Consider the following 23,707-nt stretch of genomic DNA (forward strand, 5'->3'; position numbering starts at 1 on the left):
AGTATATATATATGTATATATATATATATATATACATATATATATATGTATATATATATATATATGTATATATATATATATATTTACTGATTTTGTATCCTGCAACATTAATGCAATTATTTATTAGTCTTAATATTATTTGGTGAACTCTTTAGGGCTTTTGGTATATAATACATTATCTGCAAATAAAGACAATTTTACTCTTTCCTTTCTGATTTGGATGCCTTTTTTCCCCTGCTTAATTTCTCTTGCTAGGATTTATAATACTATGTTGAATAAGAAGCAAGGGCAGGCATCCTTGCCTTGTTCCTGTTCTTGAAGGAAAAGCTTTCAGATTTCCACTGTTAGCTGTGGGCTTTTTATATACGGTCTTTACTGTATTCAGGTATATTCTCTTAATACCTAGGTGCTTCTAGGTTTGGTGCATAAATATTTCCAAATGTTACATCTTCTTGTTGTATTGACCTCTTTATCATTATTTGAGGATTTGTCTCTTATTACAGTCTTTGTCTTAAAGTATATTTTCTCTGAAATAAGTATAGCTATCTCAGCTTTATTTTAGCTTCCATTTCCACACAATATATTTTTTCTACCCTTCCCTTTCAGTCTATGTCTTTAAAGCTGAAGTGAGTCTCTTATCGGCTGCATATACTTGCATTCTGCTTTTTCATCCATTCGGCCACTCTATATCTTTCTATTGGAGAATTAATCCATTTACATATAAGGTAATTGTTGATTGGTATAGACTTAATATTGCCATTTAGTTCATTGTTTTCTGGCTGTTTTATAATCCCTTTATTCCTTTCTTCCTCTCTTCCATTATGATTTGATGGGTTTCTGTAATGGTATGCTTAGATTCCTTTCTCTTTTTCTTTTGTCAATCTATTATTGGTTTTTGTTTTTTGGTTACCAGGATTCTTACATAAAATGTCTTAGAGTGATTACAGTCTATTTTAAGATGATAATTTTGAATTCATTTTAAAGCTCTACATTTTTATTCTACTCTGCCATATTTTATATTTTAGGAAAGTTTTCACCCATTATTACTTCAAATAAGCTTTCTACCCCTTTCTCTTTCTCTTTTACTTCTGAGACTTCTATTATGTGAATATTGGTTATCCCATCTCAAGCTATCCTCTTTGTCATTCTTTTCCTTTTTGTTCTGATTGGATGATTTTGCCTGCCTTATCCTTAAGTTTGCTGATCCTTGTATTTGCTTCATCTAGTCTACTACTCAATCCCTCTATTAAATTTCTCAGTGCAGTTATTGCAATTTTTAGCTCTGTGATATCCATTTGGTATTTTCTTATATTTTCTATCTTTGTTGAAATTCTCACTTTGCTCATTCATTTCTCCCAATCTCAGTGAGCATCTTTATGATCATTATTTTGAACTCTTTAATAGATAAATCACTTAGTTCTGTTTTATTAAGTTCTTTTTTATTTCTTATTGTTTCATTCAGAATATGTTCCTCTGTTTCTTCATTTTCCTTGATTTTCTGGAAATGATTCCTTGATTTTCTGGATTTCTTTCACAAGGAGCAATGATTATATGTAGCTATTGATTCAGTGTGTCTATGTGAGAAGGTAGGTTCAGGAGGCTCCTACATTGCCATCTGGGTGAGAACTCTTTATTATTTTATTTTATTTTATTTTATTTTATTTTATTTTATTTTATTTTTATTTTATTTTATTTTACAGAGAGAGAGAGAGAGAGAGAGAGAGAAATAGAGAGCAGAGGAGGGGAAAAGGAAGAGAGAGAGAAAGAGAGAGAGAATCCCATGCAAGCTCTATTTCTAGCGTGAAGCCCAATGTGGGGCTCAATCCCACCACCCTGAGACCATAACTTGAGCCAAAATTAAGAGTCATCTGCTCAACTGACTGATCTGTCCAGGCACTCCTATATTTTTATTTATTATTACTACTTATCTTATAATATGATGGGAAAAGCTGTCGCTTCTAGCCAGGATGAAATAACAGAATCTGAATTTGTGCTTATGGTTGAAATATTTTTTAAAAACAGACTAAACATGTGAAACAATAGTTTCAAGTTATTTAACATTGTTGTCACATAAAGAATAGTGTTCCCAGACAGATGGGAATCAAATGTAGCAAAATGTATAATTGTCTGTTTATTACCTTCAGAGAGTTTTCAGGCCACTGAGAATAAAGGGAGAAGCTGAGCGGAACTTGGAGACTGTTGAGTTGAGAGTATGGAGCTGGAAGTCCAGAAAGTCTGAAGTGGCTAAGTTTTGCAGGGCAGTGTAGCAGTCTAGAGAGAGATGCACAAAGAGAAAGCTCTGAAGATATGCAGAGGATCCTGGTCAAGTCTTCAACTGAATACTGGTCAACCCATGCCTATGAGGGAACTTCTAAGGGCTAATAGGGAAAGGTGGGTCTGGGACCTAAATGAATAAGAAGGATCTCCAAAGTTTATATCTGTTCATGGCCCTGATTCTGTTGTTTCAAGAATGGGCACAATTAGATCTAAAATAAATGCTTCTCTAGTTCCTTTAAACAAAACCTGAAGCAAAATCAGAATTATCAAGCTGTTATGAATTAACTTCATCCAATAACAAATCTCAATAATACACATAGACAAATTACCGATAAAAATATGCATAAAGTAAATATGGATACAAAAGAACCATCACCAACATATTCTTATTGAGTGACAACTGATCAAAAAATTACCTGCAATGCAAAGTAGCATAAAATGTGATCCATTATGAAGAGAAATGTCAATTGGTGGAAAGTGACTCTGAAATAACATATATGATAGTATTAGAAAAAATGGCATTCAATTAGCTATTACAACTCTATTCCTTGTATTCAACAAGGTACAGGAAAGACTACATGTATTAAATAAAAAATTAAATATTAGACACATGAAACTTCTGGATATGGAAATTAGTGACTGAGATGAAAGATAGACTATAGAGAAACAAGTGAGGATTAAAAAATAGATGGAAAATTAATGAAATTGAAGACATAGAAGTAGAAAGTACATAAAATGAAACAGAGGGGTAGAAAAGACTGGAAAGAGAAAGAAGAGAGCATCAGTTAAATGTAAGACAACTTTAAAGATACATATAATGTGGGTCCCAAAGAGGGGAAGAGCAGGAAATATTTGAGGAAATATGGTCAAAATTTTCCCCAAATTCGTGAAAACTACAAACCCACAGCTCTAAGGTCAAACAATACCAAGGAATAAAAACATGAAACATGAAGGCAACTGAATAAAGACACATACTATAATAAAATTGCTTAAAACTGGAGAAAAAGAATGAAATGGGTTTTTTAAATTTCCTTTTTATGTTTTCAGCTTCTGTCATGAGATATTTACATAATGAAAAAAATGATCTTTTACATATGGCTAAATATGATAGACAACTCACAATAATTTATGATTATCTCTTTTCTGAGCACTTTTCAGATGCTTAGAACTAATTAACACCTCCCTTTCAGTGAGGCGCACAGTAAAATAAGCTATAATACACTGTAATTGGCCATTAGTGCCTAGTATCAGCTCACTGTGGGAGTTCATGGTTTGAGAGGCATCATGTGAGTTCATGCCCGAGAACTTGATGTGCTAGCCATTTGTGGTTTTGTTAATGTGCACAAAATCACCAAACAGCCAGTCGCCATGATAAGTAGAAAAGGTAGGAAACTGTAAATTGGGTATGCAAATTACGTATGCAAAATAGAGGCTGAGCCATTCTGCCTAAAGAGAGTACACATAGGAGACTAAAACCTTTTACTACAGTTTTCCAAGAAAGGTTTGATGAACATATAGCTAACTCAACGTGTTTTTGGACTTTACCACCCACATCATGAAGATGATGTCCATATCCAAATGAAAATCTTAGGACAATATTTTTCTGAAGAAGCACCTGCATTTCCTTCAAATTTAGTTGTTAATATAAGGTAACTGGACATGAAGATGATGATTTAATGCCTAAAGCTATAAGAAGAATGTTAACGAATCACTCTTTGATGTATGACTTTTCATTTATTTTGAATGTATGTTCTTCTAAATCAATTTCACTCATTTTTAATCTCAAGAAATCTTTGGAGCATACAAAAAGTAAAGCAGCTCCTAGAAAAAGGCAAAAAATATTATTTATATTAAACTTGCAGTCAAACAAAATGCTTTTATTTTTCAGACAGAAATATAAGAAAGGAATGAACATTAAAAAGTATTTGACAATGGTAAAATAAAGACTTTAACGATAACAAATAAAATGGTTTACAAACTTATTGGAAAAATATAAAATCCAAAATTATTTTGAATCAATAAGACCATAATAGAAACACAGTTATAGTCTTATTATTGAAGCTATTTTGAATAATTGATCATTTGTATAAATTCTAGTCTTGTCTTTTGTAATACCTGTGACATTATCATATATCAAATATAATTTATCAAATATAATAGACATATACCAAATATATTATTTAAAAATCCTATACCAGTTGTGCTTCTATGATGATCATGTAATTTTAGTTTATTGGCCATTTTTTTTCCTCACCCTGAACTTTTGCAATAGCTTCCAGGAAGTTCAAGTAAAATTCAATTGCATATCTAACTTAAACATTTTAAATTTAATAGCATATAATAAATCACTTTACTCAGATTTTGTTATATCTATGTTTCTGTTTCTATGCTAATGTGTATGAAAGAGTGCCTATCATGGGTTCTTAATTATAAAAAACTTAATTTTGAAATTTTTGTTTATGTTTTTTATCTGATCTGGGCTCCAGAAAAATCACTATAAAAATCACTTGTTATATATTATTATGGAGGAATTTGGGTATCCTCTGTTTCAGAGATCATGACATTTTTTTTTACTTCAGAATTATATTAGGATTAAGTTTGAAGTCCTGATTTCCTATGAGATATTTTTTCCTATTCAGAGCTTTGACTGTGACAATCTTACATATCTCCTATTGGAGATAATAGGCCAAGTTTTTCAGGCATCCTTTCACTAAGGATTCTGAATTTATTAGTCTCAGTTCATGTGAGCTTGAAATATGTTATCTTTCCCTACATGGACACTAAAACCCAAACTTGCTTTCAGACTTGTATTTCCTCTGAAATAACATATTTATTCTCATAACACAGTAGTTATAAAGTAGAAATATAGAGAAAATAGTCATTTATAGGAAAATTGGCTTTCTTCATTTCACAATTAGGCTTAAATTGTTTTCAACATTTGTTTTCCAAAGTCCGTATCTCCCTTTTGTTATGTTATTTTTCTGTTTTTGTTAGATGTTAATAAAAAAAAATTCTATTCAAACTCTATCCAAGTGGAAAATTTGATTAATTTAAAAATTGTGCAAAAACAATGTAATTAGAGACCTAGACAGTTTCTAAATAACTTTCAGTTCCCTCCCACACAACAGGACATAAACCAGAAAATCATTTTGACTTTGATTTATAGTCTAATCTTTCTTCTAAGAATATTAAAATTTCATTGTTTCCAAAAATCCAAATGTGGAAAGGCACAAAATGTGATTATATGCTATATGGGCATCAATTTACACTTACGACACTAAGAGAATTATGTGTATATTATCAACTCATCACGTAAGTCAGGTTGAAGAATTCTTTGTGCTATGAGAAGGCTTTTCTCAGATCCCTGCCCCTTCTTTAAGCATTTTCTCAATTCTAAGACAATACAGATATGTTAGAAATATAAATATGTGAAAAAAGAAATGATTATTTGGAGTTAAGCTACAGCATGCTGAGAGGGCAAGTTACCTGTCTGGACTAAATGCATCTCCCCAAAGTTCATGTCAAAATCCTACCACCACTGTGATGATATTAACAGGTGGGGCCTTATGGTGGTAATTAGGATTAGATGAAGTTATAAGAGTAGAGCCCTAGTGAATGAGATTAGTGCCCTTATAAAAGTTACTAGAGAGCTTGATTCTTACCTCTTTCTGCCCTGTGAAGATAGGAGAAGTTGGCAGTATGCACAGATGGCATGTTACATATTGTGTGTGTGTGTGTGTGTGTGTACACATATATATGAGAGAGAGAAATAAAAGACACTTTAAACTTTATATAACTGAATATGTAATTATATAGATGTTCATAAGTGTGTATGTGTGTGAGTATATTCTAGAAAGCATGTTAAAATAGTTATATTAGTTTATTTGTGGTCTAATAATAATGATTATGGTAATCATTTGACTGTTTTCATGTGTTAAGCACTTGCTTGAAATTTCTCTAAACATTCCGAGTGTTGCATAATTTAATCTTAAAAACAACCCCAGACTCTTAACATTTCCTACCTGACCTAATATAACTTGACCACTGAGTTTGTCTTCCAATTATTGCTATATGCCAATTTTCTGGGAAGTTACCGAAGCGTAAGCTATGGGTTTCCTCACTTGTACAACCTCCTGCCAGTGTTGTGTGGGTCTCCAGCAGTGCATTTTAACATTTTAATGTCTTTTAAAAAATAATTTGGCAAAAGAGAGATATTTTAAGAGTAGAAAGTTAGGACTACCGTCTTTTCTTCTCTGACTTTCCCTCCAAACAATTTTCCCTGCTGGTAGTGATGGAATGGCCATGGGAATTTTTGGAATTTTTGGAATATTTGACTCACCAATTCTCTCGATAAAATTTGGCCGTTCCAATAATATGGCATGCTACCTTGCTAATATGAGGAAACTGACTGAGAAACAAGTGTACAAGTGATAAAACTCCAATAACTATCAATTAAGTCAAGTATATAGTGTAATAGGAATTTGATCACACAATTCAACGTTATGTAGTCAAAATTTTAAATGCTCTTGATCATGTCTTAATATAAATTTTTGTATGTTTCATAATTATCATTTATACCAAAATTTGAATGTGAATGGAAGGAATTATCCAAATAGAAACTAAAAGCATAAACAGGCAAAAAAAGTTATCAAAAACTTCTAAATATCAAAAGTGTCTCTTTTTATAAAGCAATGGAACTAAAAAAATCTCATGTTCAAAATTACAAAGGTAAAGGAAAACATCATTATAGTCAAGAAACTACAGATAATGAAATGATAATGAACAGCAGAAAAGCAAATGATCAGGATGCACCCAAACTGGAAAATTATAAGCAGACTGAAGATGAAAATTAATATAAAGACAGATATTAACTGGCTGATCAAGAGTACATGTGAAGGTGAAGAACTTAATTCTATGTATCCTTTGAGGTGTATAACAATTCTTTTATCATGACTATTTAAAAAAGCAATGATTTCATGGAAAGCCAGTATTTTTAACATATTATCCCACTTATATTTACAGAGAGCCAAACCAAACAGCTATGTTTAAACGCATGATTTTAATTTTTTTGTTTTTTTAATGTTTCATTTATTTTTGAGAGAGAGAAAGAGAGAGAGTGAATATGAGTGGGGGAGGGGCAGAGAGAGGGAGACACAGAATCCGAAGCAGGCTCCAGGCTCTGAGCTGTCAGCACAGAGCCCAACGCTAGGCTTGAACTAATGAACTGCAAGATCATGACTTGAGCCAAATTTGGAAGCCCAACTGACTGAGTCAGCCAGGCGCCCCAAATGCATGATTTTTAATAATAATAGTCAAGTATATCAGCTCTTCACTAGCATTTTTTCAAAACCACGTTTGAATATATTGTTTGGATGGCAATTTTTTTCAACAAGAAAGATATTACTTACATTTGACGGGCTTACAGACTGGATAAATATATGAAAAATCCTAAAACATCTTGAGGATGCCACAGAGCACAAAGCTATGTTTATTTGTGTTATATGGAAAAACATTTGTGGTATTATGAGTTTTTAAATCTAGAATATTTTTCAATCTAATTAAATATTTACTTTGCTTTTAAATTTGTTTGTTTATTTGTTTGTTTGTTTTTGAGAGTGCCAGTAGAGGAAGGATGCCGAGGGAGGGAGAGAGAGAGAGAGAGAGAGAGAGAGAGAGAGAGACAGAGGACGCATCCCAAGCAGGTTCCATACTCAGTGCAGTGATGAAGAGCTCAATCCCACAACCCTCAGATCATGACCTGAGCCGAAATCAAGATTGAATGCTCAACCAATTGAGCCACCCAGGTGTCCCAATATTCACTTTCTTATGTAATTTGTTCTTATAATTTTTTTTTGCAATTCTTAAGAGAACTGCCCCAAATTATTTAATTGTTAGGCCTCATTAAACCAGGGTCTGCCCTTTCTCAGCTCTAAGCATGCTTACCATCCTTAATCACTTTTGTCAACTGCTAGTTTTCTTGCTTTTTCTCATACATGATAATCATACTTCCACCTCAGGGAATTTACACTTGCTGTTTCCCTTTCTCCTCCACTAAACTAATTTTCTAATGGCTGTATGTACAGCTCAGTGTCCACTTTGTTTAGAGAGCTGCTCAAGCATCACTTCCTCAGAGAGGCTTTTTCTGATTGTCCAACCAAAAAAGTAGCTTCCATAAATTTCTCTTTATTTTCTCTGCATTGTTTTTCTTCACAACATTGTTATTATTTACATATTGCATCATAATCTGTTAATTTACTTTTTAGGGCTAATATAAATTCTATATTATAAATATAATACAAATAAAATGTTAAATAAATAAAACATAAATATAAATTACATACATTTTTGTGTATTTCATTCACTCTATGAGCTTATAACAGTGCTTGGCACATAGCCACTACTCAGTAAAAATTTGTTAAACAAATGCTTGAACACATTATTACACAGTTGTAAAAATAGAAACTAAAGGTTAGAGTGACCTATAATTTTTTAATCTATTAATCTTACTTCCCTCTGCTTTGTTTATTTTTTATTATTAAAGTGTAATTGACACTAAAAATTATATTAGTTTCAGGTGTACAACATACTGATTCAGCAATTCTATACATTACCCAGTGTTCATTACCATTGGTCACCATGCCAGGTTATTAAACTTATTACTGACTATATTCCCTATGCTGGACTTATCATCTCCATGATTTATTTATTTTATAACTCAAAGTTTCTACCTTTTAATTCCCTTTATCTATTTTTTCCATCTCCCTACCCGTCACCAATCTGGAAACCAGCAGTTTATTCTCTGTATTTATAAGTCTGTTTCTTTTTTTTCTTTGTTGTTGATTTGTTTTATTTCTTAGATTGCACATGTAAGTGGAATCATATGGGATTATCTTTCTCTCTGTGACTTATTTCACTTAGCATAATACCCTCTAGATCTTCCATGTTGTCACAAATGGCAAGAACTCGTTCTTTTTTAAGCTGATTAATATTCCATTATATATATATAGTATACTATATACTATGTATAGTATATAGTATACTATAGTATACTATACATTATACTACTATATATATAGTATATATATATAGTATACTATATACTATATATATAGTATAGTATACTATATACTATATAGTACTATATATACTATATATATATATAGTATACTATATATAGTATAGTATACTATATATAGTATACTATATATATATAATGTATATATATAGTATAGTATACTATATATAGTATATATATATATAATGTATATATATATAGTATATATATATGTATTCCATTATAATGGAATATATAGTGTGTGTGTGTGTATATATATATCACATTCTTCTTTATCCATTCATCTATTTATGAGCATTTTGGCTACTTCCATATCTTGGCTATTGTAAATAATGCTACAATAAAAATAAGGATGCATTATTTCTTTCAAATTAGTATTTTCATTTCCCTTGGGTAAATTCTCAGTAGAAGAATTACTGGATGATATGGTATTTCTATTTTTAATTTTTTGAGGAGTCTATATACTGTTTTCCATAGTGGTTACACCAATTAACCAGTTACATTCCCAACATCAGTGTATGAAGGTATTTGTCCTCCCATATCTTGCCAATACTTGTTATTTCTTATCTTTGTTATTCTAGCCATTCTGACAGGTGTGAGGTGATATCTTCTTTTGAGTTTGATAGGAATTTCCCTGATGATTAGTGATGTTGAGCATTTTTCAAGTGTCTCTTGGCCATTTGTATGTCTTCTTTGGAAAATTGTGTATTATGGTCCTCTGACTGTAATTGGATTATTTGTATTTTGGGTGTTGAGTTGTGTAAGTTCTTTATATACTTTGTATATTAATCCATTATCAGATATATCATTTGAAGTTATATTCTCCTTTTCAGCCAGTTGCTTTTTTGTTTTGTTGATGGTTTCCTTTGCTGTCCAAAAGCTTTTTATTTTGGTGTAGTCTCACCAAATTTTGCCTTTTTTTTTTTTTTTTTGCTTTTGTTTCTCTTGCACAACTTATAATTTTAAAAGCTGTTAAATGATAGAGTTAAAATTCACAGTCAGATTATTTTTTTGGACTCTTAAGATCAGTTTGTAGCCACAAAACATCTTTTTACCTTAAAAAATCCTTTAAAAATAGGCTCAACTTTGAAAAGTGAAATACATATTGTTCCTAAATTTTTAAGGCTTGACATTTAATATTCAAGATTTAAAAGTGCAATAAAATATTAAAAGATGAAAAAGTAATTTAAAATAAAAGTTAGCTTAGGCTTTCAAGGGAAAGTCTGATATCATAGTGCAGTGGTAGTCATTTATTGCTACAGCAACCTGTGAAAAAGCCACTCTATAATGACATCTTAATTTACAAAAGCAACTCTTAAAAGGGCACAATAAATATAATGTTAAAGGTAATACAAAATCCACCAAAGAGGAAATACACTGAGCAAATGAACATATGGGAAACTTTTAACCATCTTATTAATTAAGGAAATGTAAGATTACAATGCTAAATAAAGCATTTAACGCATTAAATTAGCAGTTTATAAAAATCACATTTCCGTGAACTGCTGGTATCCATGTAATAGAATTGACAATATGAACTATCTTTGATCTAATTAATCTAGAAATCATGAAAAAGAATTATCAAAGCTGTTCATGCAGAAAATGCACATTTTAATAAATAGTATATTAGTAAATACCTAAGAAAAACATAAAATTTTGAGTCATGTTAGAAAATTAATGAAGTTATCCTATATGTGAATGAGTGTTTCAAAGACACCAAACTGCAAAATTTGTTTTAAATTTATTATAGTGCTTGCAGGTGATTGAAACAAAGCATAAGCAAATACTTTCTGAAAGAACCAAGGTTCAACCTGGATTTCAAAGTGTCCCCACAGATAAAGTTCCTGGAAAAAATGAGATCACAATTTTAAATTAAAAAAACAAAAACAAAAACAAAAAACAAAACAAAAAACACACCTCACACATAAATAAGGCACTGTCTGTGACAATCAACAAAACACATCAGGAAAAGGCGTTAGGTCTTGAAATAGTCTGCCACAAAATATTGAATAAATATGTTGTCATGTTTAAAACTAGAAAGTGAGTTTGCAAACAGGAGATAATAAACTACCAAATAAATTTGGAAATAACCTGGAAATTGTTTGTATATATATTTTTAAACAAAAACTAAATGGAATCAGAATACACATTTTAAAAATGAAGCCATATACATGATGTTATTTATAATAATATCAAAATTATTAAATATCTAGGAGTAAATATTATGATAAATGTATAAGACCTCTATATGGAAAAAATATATATTGAATAATATTGGAGAAGAAATACAAATGGAAGTATATATCATTCTCCTAGATTTGGGGACTCAATTTTTAAAGTGTTATTTCTCTGCAAATTAACTTATTGATTCACTGACATAAAAATTACAACAGGTAGCTTAACAAGCTGAAATGTATAAGGAAATACAAAGAATCAATGATAGTCACAATGCTCTTGAAAAGTAAACTAAGTTGGAGTTATTCAACAGTTACCAAGAGTACAGATATACAGTGTGTAAGTTATTGTGATTATAGGGCTAAAGGTAGAAGTATAGACCAGTGGATGAAGTGGAGTATACAAAAACAGAATGACACATATCTAATCTCTAGGCTTAAGGAAAATATATCATTGCAAACTGGAGGAAAAATGATCTCCTCAAACCATGATGAGGGGTTAGTTGCATACTCATGTTTTACAATGTTCCAGGTTGATTACAGATATAAACATTAGAGATAAAACCAATAAACCTTCTAGAGTTAAAATTAAGAATTCTTGCTTAAAAGGCATCAATTACAGTGTGAAAAGGGAAGCCAAAGAATGTAAGAACATATTTGTAATATTATAAATGACAAGAGCCTTCAGTAAAAGAAAACAAAACAAAAGGACAGATAATGCAATGGAAAATGTCAAGAAAACTAAATAGACCTTTTGCAGAGGATGTCCAAATAGCTAGTAAACATACAAAAATGTGACTTAGTGTCATCATTGGGGAAATGCAAACTATAACCACATGGGACACTATTACAAATGAGACTAGATGACAAACACTCAAAAGGCTGACTGACAATGCCAGTGTTCTCAAGTATCTGAAAGACAAAAGAATGCTCAATAACCACTAGCAAAGGGTATAAATCGGTACAGTTGTTACCAGTGGAGTTCTCAGTCCTTGGATTCCCCAGGAGATGATTTATAAGATTTCCATGGAGATCCATGCTGGAATAAAGACAGTCAGAAGGAAAGTAGCAAGCACAAAGCAGTTTGTTAAAGTACACTCTCAAGGTTGGAGAATGGGTAGGTTCCCAGAGGTGGAACCGGCCCCTAGATTGTTTTGGAATTCGATATTAATGGGTTTCTCTGGGATGGGAAGAGCTGGGAAGTACACTGGGGTGGTCTCTAATGGAGGTTGCTTCCAATCATTTGGGTGAACTACTCCCACAAACCTATAAAGTTTGTACTGGAACCATCAAGGCAGCCTTTCTCTCTGGTGGGGGAAGGGGGCTATAACTGCAATGCAAACGTATTATAATGTAATGAGTATAGGGTTTGCCCTCGGGCAGAGGTGGAGGAGGAGAAGACAAGCTCCATAGTTATGGCTCTGGATCTGTCAGCCCCAAGGTCTTGGAAGCCTTAAGTTTGGGATGTTGTGCCCAGGGGTTTTTAATGTACAGCTTATCTATCACTGTCTTTGCCTCCAGCTCATGTCTCTATAATTCCCCTTCAAGGACTTGGGACTCTGCCTCCAGCATTCCTTCCACTGCTCAGGTCTAGTGTCTACCTAACACAATGACTTCAGAAAATTATTTGTCAATATCTGCTTTTGGACCCAGCAAACCTTTGCTCTTAGATCTTTGCTCAAAAGAAATGTCTACCCCTTGCAGCAAAAGATGGGTACAATGCTTATCTATAATACAGAAATTCTGAAAATAAATCCCATCAATAGTAAAATGTGTTGTAGGACAGGTAAATGAGGGTATACTTACACATGGGAAATATTATATAGCAATAAAAATAATAAACCACAGATACAAGCTAAAATGTGGATAAATCTCATAAATATTTTCACTGAAAAAAGCCTGATACAAAAATATTTTGTAAGATTCAATTTTTTTTTTTATACAACTTCAAAATAGTCATTTTGAAATAGTATTAAAGATGGGGAGGAAGAAGGTGAGTATATGGGAAGGGGAAGGAAAAGGACTTCTTAGTGAGGCAAAGTTACGTGTTTCAACCTAGTTGTTAGTTGTGTCTTTTTATTCACTTTGTAATAATTTATTGAGCTGCATGCTTAGGGTTTTTTGTTTTGTTTTGTTTACTTTTTCTAATGTAAGTTATACTCTAATTAGTTAGCAGCTATAACAACAAAGTCAGAAAGCATATAAGTAACTGGAAATTATGTTTTAATAAATTATCCAGAATGCAGCATATAACAGTAAATGTGTATAAATTATTTAAAAAACAATATTGACTAAGATCCAAGGTTAATAATGCATTTATAGGTTAAAATAAGATTAAATTGTAGCGTCTGGGTGGCTCAGTCAGTTGAGCATATGACTCTTCATTTCAGTTCAAGTCATGATCTCATGGTTCATGGGATCAAGCCCCACTTGGTTCCACACAGTTCAGAGTCGGCTTGGGTCTCTCTCTCTCTCTCTCTCTCTCTCTCCCCCTCCCCGACTCAGACTCTGTGTTTCTCAAAAAAAAAAAAAAAAAAAAAAAGATTAAATGTAGATAAAGTATCAAGATTCCAGTTTGTGGAAGGGACCAACAAACAATGGTCCTGGTACCAGCTAGGCGTCCCAGAATTCAAGTCATTTCTGACTCTGTCTGACACCCTGAAATAGCATCAGATTCCAGAGGTTAAGGATTCAGTTCTACAAGACTGCCCTCACCGCACCCCCTTGCCACTTGGGACATCAGCCACAAGCCCAATCATCTGTAGATTAGAAGTTCCAACAATCCCCTCTTTGAACTTCAAAGCTAGTCACTCACAAGTTTAGGTTGTTATCTGTACTTCTGACTGGCTATGAATCAGAGGTTTCCATGGCCCTCTCTTACTGACTGATCATTTTGCTAAGACAGCTCACAGAACTCAAGAGAAACATTTTACTTCCTAGGCCACTGGTTTATAAAGGGTGTAACTTAGGAGAAGCCAGATGGAAGAGATGCAAAGGGCAAGGCAAGAGAAGAGGATGCAGAGCTTTCTTGACCTCTCCCAGGTGTGTCACTCTCCTGGAATGTCCTTGTGTTCACAGCCCAGAAGCTCTCTGAAACCCTTCTTTGAGGTTTTTAGGGAGACTTCATTACAGAGTCACGATGGATTAAACCATTGGCCATTGGCACTTGATTCAACCTCCAAAGTCTCCCCTCCTCAGAGGTTAGAAGGGTGGGACTGAAAGTTCTAACCCTCTGATCAAATGATTGATTCTCCTGGCAACCAGCCCTCCATCCTCGGTGAGGTCAAAGGTCACCTCATTAACATAACAAAAGACACTTTTGTTGGTCTCCTCTCAGGAAATTATTGGGGTTTTAGGAGCTCTGTACCAGAAAAAGAGATGAAGACCTAATATATATTTCTTATTATGAATTAAAATATCACACTAGATATGTTATAGCATCCACATTAATCTGGAGGGGCAATTAGTTTTAACGGGCTTCAGATCGTTGTTGGTTAGAAAGAGGAAGAAACTATTTACATTTGGGCTTGGGCAGATTAATGCCTTACTTACTGGAGTAATCTAAGGGAATCTCAAGAAAAGATCTCATAGGCACATGCTTTCTAATAGAAATATCCTCTACGGAAACCTTTAGGGGAAGAGGGGAACACCTCAGTAAAATGGATGAATCAAAGAATGGGGTTTCTCTTCAGCAAAGTCTCACAGATGGAAACTTCAGCCTTTATCACAAGGAGTGTAGCCCAGAACAAGAACTCAGAGTTGTCCTGACCTGAGGCAAAGGGACTGGAGTCTTCATACTCGCCCATCTGTCAGGAATTCGTCTAGGAATGCCCAGGTGTTTGCAAAGCCCTAGGTACTTTTGTGTCTTTCCTAGGTGCAAGGGAAGCAGTTTCCAGCAGCCCGAAGACAGTGCTCCAACAAAGAGCTGCAATTGCTCCCAATGGAAATGAAAGGCAGCAGGGATGGGGTGGATTGTGACACAAGAGCAGCTTCAGTGAGAGGATTTGGGAGAACACTGATATTTATTACAGTCCACTCTCATCTCACCTTCCATTTGCTCCAACCTGTCACAAATTTTTCCAGAGGGCTCTTCAAAATACATTTTGTAAAATGTCAAAAGGAGGTTGGAGAGAAAAGCTGTACTACAGTTTGCTGTAGTAGTCCTCAAGGCTAAAACTGATATTCAATACCTCCCTCCTCTACCACTTTTCCTAGATTACTTCCCGTCTTCACTAATACCTCTACTTTGTACATCAATCCTTACTTTCACTAGTACAAAGTGCTTTGCCTGGGGACTGACTCATAGAATCATGTGCCCTTCTCAGACTGTGGTTGCTGTAATTTCCCATTCACAGTTGAGAACAGACATGGGAATCCCTGAGAGATGTCCCAGTGATCCAGTGATTCCTTTTTTTTTTTTTTCAACTTTACTTATTTATTTTTGAGAGACAGGGAGAGACAGCACGAGTAGGGGAGGGGCAGAGAGAGAGAGAGACACAGAAACAGAGGCAGGCTCCAGGCTCCGAGCTGTCAGCACAGAGCCCAGTGTGGGGCTCGAACCCACAAACCGTGAGATCATGACCTGAGCCGAAGTTGGACATTCAATCGACTGAGCCACCCAGGTGCCCCTAATAATGACAACATTTTTAAATTAAATTAAATATTTATTTCTGCTAATATAGGCTCATTTTGGAAATTTGAATCATTTTTCTTTTGAAATATAGAAAATTTCAATTAAAAAAACTAATGGAACAATAATAAACATTAAAAGAACATATACTTTACCTAACATTTACCTACAAGTGGAGAAATTATAGATATAAGTATAAACCAAGTAGTATTTTTATTTATTCTAATACCTATAGGTTTCTGGGTTTTCTCTCGTGTAATTGTGGATGCATATTATAAAAGTCTAAAATTATGTAGCTTAATTTTGTTTTCTCTTAGAGTAATGAAGCTATGATTTTTTTTTGCTTTGTATAATAAATTTCATTTACATGTTAATCTGCATTTTCCAAGAAAAAAGCTGTAAACAGAAGATATAGACAATACATTTCAAGTCTAAAACAGACTAAATATACAAAATGAAGATAATTTAATTGCATTTCCAACATTCTTATGGACATTTATTAACCTTACCCATCATATTTTCTTAATAATAAATTATAGATGCATATATAATGGTGTGAGACCATAATTCTAAACTGAATATGAATATAGCAGGACAATGAATTATCAAAGATACCTCATTTTGGCCCTTGTATTACAGAGACTTGTTACTGTTTCTCTCATTTATACAACTTCCTGAGTTACTAGCGCCATTATTCAATGAGTTATTAAAACGTGCATCATTATTTAACACTGCATTTTCTCAGTGAGTGATGCAGATAAAAGCATAACAGCATTCTGTCTCAGAGTAGTATCAGTACAGTAATTAAAAATTAAGGTGGTCCCCAAAGAGGCAGTTTCAATCCTTAATACCCTAGAAGGTCAGAAATACATAGAATCTTTAAGCTAGAGAAAAGCTTTGATGAGATCTTCTGTAATAAACTCATTGAATATTGAATGGAATATTTTAAAAAATTAAGAGAGATTGACTTCCTCAAGATTCTGTTTATAGTGTCTGAAATAGAGCTAGCACTAAAGTTTATGACAGTAGCATCAGATAATCCTTCTACACCTAATGACAAGTTTTAGTTATTTCTAGACAGATGATTTACAAAAGTCCTGTAATTAGTTCTAAGCTTCTCTTAAAGCCACAAGTTTTTAAGTGGTCTGGGATAATACTACCAAACATAGTATATACAAGAAGAATCAAGCTTTACCAAAAAGAAAAAAAAAAAAGAATAGTAACACTTAATAGAAAGTAGGTTCCTACTGATATTTAACCTTACAAAAATCTAAGTTTAATCTACTATCCTATTGCTCCAGATCTGCCATTCAGTCTTTGAAAACATTCCATCCCTATATTTTATACTGGATATTTTCATACAATAATTTTGTGAACTGTTTATTTTATTTATTCTATCAGTATTTATGAAGTCATTCACCTAATTTTAAATTATTTTTATTACATGTAAGTGCATACAAAATCACATTCACAAAATTTGTGTAAGACATAATTACACTGAATTTACAATGAAATTAATTACATTGAAATTAACACATATTTATTTATGCAATATCCAGCTCAAGAAATGGAGCATTATAATAAATTTATATCCCTTTTTGTCTTTCTTGATCCTATCATCTTCTTCCCCCTCTACAGAGACAACCACTACCCTGAATTTTGTTTTTATGTTTTTCCTCTTTATTATAGTTTTATTTACATATGTCTTTGTAATCCATACATTATTATTTTGTGTTTTTCATACCGAAGGGTCTATTGTGAATCTATCCTTTTGCCACATGTTTTTTATTTCCATGGGATTATATTCCTGACAATTACTCATATTAACACATAGAGATATCATTATACATTTTCACTGCAGTATAATATTCTACTCTATACATACAATTAATTTATTACATGTGAGAACTTTACCTCAATTAATTACTATATCATTCTTAGATATTAAATAGGTCAATGTATATTTGATTATTTTAAATAGGTAAATACATTTGATGAATGCAGTGAATGGTTTTCTGAAGAACACACAGCAGTATAATGACTCTGAAAAAAAGAGAATAATTAGGATTGAAGTAAAAATACAGTGCACTTTATTCCAAAGTACTTCTTTTATGCTATGTACTCTAAGTATTGAACCACACAACAATTCCCACAATATACTTTTTTTTTTTTTTTCTTTCTGGGCCTCTCCCTGTTATGTTGCCTATGCCGTGTAAGCCATTGCCCCAGGCTTGTTCATGTGAAGATCTCCCAGTTAACTTTCATTTTATGCACAAAATTTTAATTTAATGTTTTTTTAATTTTCTTTTTATTTTTGAGAGACAGAGAGAGACAGAGCATGAGCTGGGGAGGGGCAGAGAGAGGGAAGCACAGAACCAGAAGTAGATTCCAGGCTCCAGGCTGTCAGCACAGAGCCCAACACAGGGCTCCAACTCACAAATGGTGAGATCTTGACCTGAGCCCAAGCTGGATGCTTAACTGACTGAGCCATCCACGCACCCCCACAAAATTTTAATTTAAGCTTTATTTTGTTTTTAATGTTTATTTATTTTGAGAGGGAGACTGTATGCACAGGCAAGCAGGGGAGGGGCAGAGAGAGAGAGAGAGAGAGAGAGAGAGAGAGTCCCAAGCAGGCCCCACGCTGCCCCACAGCCAAGGCAGGGCTTGATCTTACAAACCATGGGATCGTCACTTGAGCGGAAATCAAGAGTCGGATGCCTACCTTACTAAGCCACTCAGGCACCCTTAATTTAATTTTTCAATAACTGTACTCATTTTCTAAGATTTAGCATAGCTTAGTTTGGAGCTGCACATGTCTTTTATGATAGTAATAATACATTTTTAGTAATATTTATATTCTTAGAGAACCTTAAACAGTTCCAGTAGCAAAACAGTTAATGCATATTCTTTACTGTTTAAAAATAATCTCTGAGTGCTGTGTAAGCTGTCCTGTGATAAACATCAGTATTCTCATGTGATTCCAAAATCTGTAATTTCCTAAATTAGTATACTTAAGATATAATATTCATTTATTTTTTCCCAAAATTTACCATAACATGTATCATTATTTTGACTGGAAAAAACATAAAGGTTTCTTACAAATGTATAATATAGTTTCAATTGCCCTTGCTGTGTCTTAGTTTGGGGTTATTTCTTCCATTACCAGAATTTTTTGATGAATGTTCTACTTGTTAATATTTAAATTGTTTTTTCTGCTCCAGGGATGTAACACTCTTACAAATAACAAAGAGTAATAACACAAAGATAACAAGTTTATCTCAACTCTCTAACCTTTTCCTTTTTGTAATGATATCTACCCACTCTCTTGATAATTGCCCTGAAGATATTTTTATGCTGGTAAATGATAACTTTTCAAGATCCTCCTTAGAAAAAACTTTTTCAAAATTGTTTCCCCTTTCAAGTTCACTAACTCCATAATTGGCTGGTTGCTTTGACTTTGGCATTTTGCTCCACACTTACACAAAAGTTGGAAACCAATAATAATGTTTCCATTCAGTCTGACAGTTTCATATATAGACATTCTTTTTTCTTTGTTTCCTTGACTAACACTGCTTGTGGCCAATCATTTCATCTCAGTTATCTTTCTTCTAGTTTCTGTTTCTTTGTGATTTAATCTGTGATGAGGTTTGTCACTTTCCAGTCTTCAAAATCATGGTAACATTTCTTCCATCACCACATTCTCATTTTATTTATTCTTTATATTACTATAACAAAAAATCACATATTTACATGTTCTCTTTTAAATAATAGCTTGTAAAAGGTGACAGAAAAGCTCATCTCCAAAGCATCATTTAGAAAGAATTCTGCAGTTCATCCATCACTTCTTCATTGGTTATGTTCCTGGTTGGTCTTAAGGTATTACAGCATTGTTTCTCCTTCACCCTAGACAGTTGTATTATGGATTCAGAGAAGGAGAGATTATATTCCCCACTAGGAATCAAGAAGTATGTGCCCGTAGGAAACAGAGCTGACCTCTCTCAACTAGAAATCTTTTCTCTTAAGAATTGCCTGTGTACCACTGTGGCTTGTTAAGCTGACTGCCATCCCTGAAATGCCTGTTCACAGAGGTTTCCAAGGATACACTAGTACAAACCTTTTCTTACATTAAAAGGGAGGTAATAATATCCATGCTGCAATAGCCTAAAAGCCACTGGTCTTTTAGAATATCCAACTTCCCCTGTATGAAATTACATTCCATCTGATTTTGAAATATTGTGTAGGTTTTCCTTTTTAAAGATAAATTTTCTTAGCAACTAAGTCATTCATTTCCCCCCACCCATGATTAGGGCTGAAGAGTAACAGTGAGAGAGGAGTACAGGTGACAATGTGCATGAGTCTTCATGTTCCTACTGCCACCACCAATTCCAAAGCTAAGTATCTTCAGTCAGTATCTTCACTGCTATTTTCCTTGAATCCATCAGGACTAAGATCATCATGATCTTATTCCTTGATTTTAACAATGAATGTAGCAAGTCCCTGAATCCCAGGTCATCTTTTGCTTCTCGTGCTCCCATCCTATCCCTTTGAAGCCCAGTACATCCTGATTCTGTCCCCTGCATTCACTGCACACTCAAACTTTAATCTTGCTCTCTATGCTAATTAGTGATTTCTTCTCTGAATTCCCCCTTAATTTGCCAGGTCTGTTAAAAACCTGCCCCCCTCTATCTGTATCTTCTATCAGGATGTTTTGTCCCCTGAAGCCCCCTGAAGATATGGCTGTTTCCTCTTCCTGTATCACTTGTTACAGTGGGCATCAGGTGTAGTAAGTGTCCTGTTAGCTCATTTTTGCTTTCTGAATGTTGTTCTTTCTTTATTTCTAAATTATCCAGTTTTGAATCGCATATCATTAGATGATATAAGTAACTATGCCTAACTGTTCTTACTAACTAACTAACACTTGGATCATTTGTCCTTATTATTCAGGGATTTTTAGGTCCTCATTGTCACTCTCTCCAACACTACTCTCATAAAAGTGCTGGGTACTTTCCAAAGGCACAGTGTAGATAAAGTTTCCATATCCTAGATTCTTGTTTCTTACACCCCCCTCCTCCAATGATCCAGTACTCTACATCAGCCTTATAGTTCTATGCTCATAAAGCTAGGCCTTTTCTTTCCAAAGATCTCAATCATTTCATAATCTACATCTCACTCCTGATAACCGTCTCCTATCTTTACAATTCACCCACTTCACAAACCTAACATTTCTCCCACCACACTAGTTCTGTTATCCAAAGCCCTATCTTCTTTTCGTTATGCCATATCCTTTGACATCCTCACCCCCTTACTTACCTAGTTTAAATTCCGTGTTCAGTAATTAAAATAATTCCCTTCCATACACTTTTGACAACGTGGCCACCTTTCACTTTTGTTGTAGTTCTCTGGCAAAATCATAACACTAGTTAATTCCAGTTAACCCCCAGCTAAAACAAAGACAAAACTTCTCTGAGCACACTTTTGCCACCAAATAACACCCCATTTCATTACTTCCACCGATTATACTAATGTCTTTAATTCTTTTAGTCTCGTTTTCCAATCAAGATTCCCTAACAGGATTTTGCTGCCACCTCTCCACTGCAACTATTTTTATAAGCATAACCACAATCCACACACTGTCAGATTTAGCTTTTTGAGCACAAAACAACATTTTATCACTCCTTCAACAATGTTAAATTTCTTCTCTTACCTTGGAGGACTAGTTGGTCTTATTTTACTGATCTTTTTTGATTTTGTCTCCTCCTTCCCCCTTAGGCCTTTTTACATTGGAATATCTTGGATTTAAGTAAGTCCCTTGATTTTTTTTTTTTTTCCTCCTGTCTATCTCTACACACCATCTTGGTGATTTTGCACATTCTCTTGTCCAAAGTTAGGTCTATAGTTGAGACAACTCTTATAAACCCCATAGTCAGATGTCAAGTTGTCTATCTGATATCTCCACTTGTGTATCTAATAGATTATCTAATTCAATATGTCCAAAATTAAGTGGCTTCCCATCTCCAAAACCTTAGTTCAAATTGTCTGTCTGAATCTGCCTTCCGGTTACTCAAACCTAACCTAGGAACAAATCTGATTCTCTCTTTCACAATCCATGTTCCCTTTGTCATGAAATCTTGTTGACTTTAATTATGAAATATAACCAATTTATCCAGTCTTTTGTTTATGATTATTAATTTTTGTTTCTTGCTTAAAAACCTTTCTATATGTGGTAATGATATTCCCCTGTTTACTTGTAGAATATTTATTCTTTTTAGGTCTATAATCCATGTGGAATTGATTTTTATGGTGTGGGAAATGTTTTCAGTTTCTATTCACCACAAGACCCATGCAGGAATGTTCATACCATAATTAGTCATAAAAGCCCAAGTCTGAATATCATTAATAAATTAAGAAATGATCCTATATTTATGCAGTGTAATATTATTTAGCAATGACATGGATGAACCTTCCAGATATAATTTTAAAATTTAAAAATGACACAAAATGCTGGGATGAACACTGGGTGTTGTATGTAAGCCAATTTGACAATAAATTATATTAAAAATAAAATAAAAATAAATAAATAAATAAGTAAATAAATAAAAATGACACAAAATAATATAAACTGTATGGTTTAGCCTACATACATATCGAAATAGGGAAAATTAATCTGTGTCAATAGATGACAAAATAGTGTCGTGATTGTTTTGAGGGGAGTGGTTTACTGGAAGAAGGAATGAAAGGGCTTTGTGAAATTCTGGAAATGTTTTACAACACAATCTAAGAGGTGTTAAGTAGATGTTTATATGTATTAAAATTCATCGAATATATACTTAAGATGACCTACTTTACCAGATGTTTGCTATACTTGAATAAAAACTATATTTCTATTTCTATTTCTACACCTAGGCATCCGTCTTTCTACTGCATCTATTTCTCCAGCTCTGGTCCTATTAGCAAACTCTTTCCTAGATAACTATGCTAGCCTTCTGTGGTAGGGAAAATAATACCCCTCCCCAAAGACATCAACTTCCTAATCCCCCAAATCTGTTCTTTTGTTACCTTCATGGCAGAAAAGACTTTGAATACCTTATTAAATTAAGGATCTTGAGATGGAGAGATCATCCTGGATTATGTGGGGAAGTCCAATGTAATCACAAGGGTTATAAGAGGGAATAGGAGGGTCAGGGTCACAGAAAGAGATGTAATAATGGAAGCAGAGGTCAGAGTGATGCCGTTGCTTGTAAAGGGGCTACAAACCAAGAAATATAGCCAGACTCTAGAAGCTGGAAAAGATAAGAAATAGATTCTCCCCTAGAGCCTTCAGAAAGAATGCAGTCCTTATAATACATTGATCTTAGCCCAGTGAAACTGATTTAGAATTTTTAACCTCCAGAACTGTAACAGAATAAATTTGTGTTGTTTTAAGACACTGTTTGTATTAATTTGTTACAATAGAAACTTAATATACCTTCAAAGATGAAAACATATATTTACTTTTATATCTATGAAGTTCATGTTCTTTTTTTTTTTTTTAAGTTTATTTATTTATTTTGA

At 33.4% G+C, this 23,707-nt stretch overlaps 1 long non-coding RNA gene across 4 annotated transcripts in view; it reads right to left on the bottom strand.

The window, feature by feature from the left end:
- Window positions 1–23,287, bottom strand: part of LOC122241187 — a 137,508-nt gene extending 114,221 nt beyond the window's left edge. The window contains exons 1-3 of one of the 4 annotated variants that reach the window (XR_006221210.1): window positions 23,213–23,287; window positions 2,694–2,760; window positions 2,139–2,271 (exon numbers count right to left, since the gene is read on the bottom strand). This is a non-coding gene — a long non-coding RNA (uncharacterized LOC122241187). Of the gene's footprint in view, window positions 1–2,131; window positions 2,272–2,693; window positions 2,761–18,145; window positions 18,284–23,212 lie in introns of those variants that run through there. The other 3 variants (XR_006221208.1, XR_006221211.1, XR_006221209.1) reach the window with 3 other exon arrangements.
- Window positions 23,288–23,707: the final 420 nt, after the last annotated feature.

This window comes from Panthera tigris, chromosome C1 (genome assembly GCF_018350195.1).
Source record: "Panthera tigris isolate Pti1 chromosome C1, P.tigris_Pti1_mat1.1, whole genome shotgun sequence".
Taxonomy (NCBI): domain Eukaryota; kingdom Metazoa; phylum Chordata; class Mammalia; order Carnivora; family Felidae; genus Panthera; species Panthera tigris.